We start from the raw sequence: 594 nt of genomic DNA, 5'->3' as shown, positions 1-594 counted from the left end.
ACACACACACACACACACACACACACACACACACACACGCATGCACATGGTCCTAGTGAATAAGCAAGTAAAGCAAATGTCTAAATATAATTATAGAAAGAAGGAGATGTCACCTTTTGACTGTACCTCCACTATTTCATTCAAGTGATTCTCCTGCCTCAACCTCCTGAGTTGCTGGGATTACAGGTACCTGCCACCACGCCCAGCTAATTTTTGTATTTTTAGTAAAGATGAGGTTTCACACTGTTGGCCAGGCTGGTCTCGTACTCCTGACCTCAGGTGATCTGTGGCTCCAAAGCGCTGGGATGATAGGCGTAAGCCACCACACCTGGCCCCAAGTTTCCTTCTTGAGAATAACAACAACAAAAAAAAAGTCTATGGTTATAGAGATATTGTGAATATCCTGGACAGAACATTCTAGCAATCATCTCATCTCAGCATCTGCCCATCTTTTTGCCAACTGTAGCCATCTCTGACTCTTCAGTCCAGGCTTTAAGTCTCCCTCTTGGAATGTGGTGCAGCATCTTGAGGTTGAATCTTCCCATGGGCCTCCCTGTTAGGACTTGGCCAAATTGCTGCCTATTCTACCCTTAG

At 45.1% G+C, this 594-nt stretch overlaps 1 protein-coding gene across 12 annotated transcripts in view; it reads right to left on the bottom strand.

Moving 5' to 3' along the window:
- MOG (myelin oligodendrocyte glycoprotein) overlaps window positions 1-594 on the bottom strand; it is a 20,639-nt gene that overhangs the window by 15,729 nt on the left and 4,316 nt on the right. The gene's annotated exons all lie outside the window — the stretch shown is intronic.

This window comes from Mandrillus leucophaeus, unplaced genomic scaffold, assembly GCF_000951045.1.
Source record: "Mandrillus leucophaeus isolate KB7577 unplaced genomic scaffold, Mleu.le_1.0 Scaffold1102, whole genome shotgun sequence".
Lineage (NCBI taxonomy): Eukaryota > Metazoa > Chordata > Mammalia > Primates > Cercopithecidae > Mandrillus > Mandrillus leucophaeus.
Note: the sequence above shows the minus strand (reverse complement) of the source record. Positions and strands in the feature narration are given on the sequence as shown.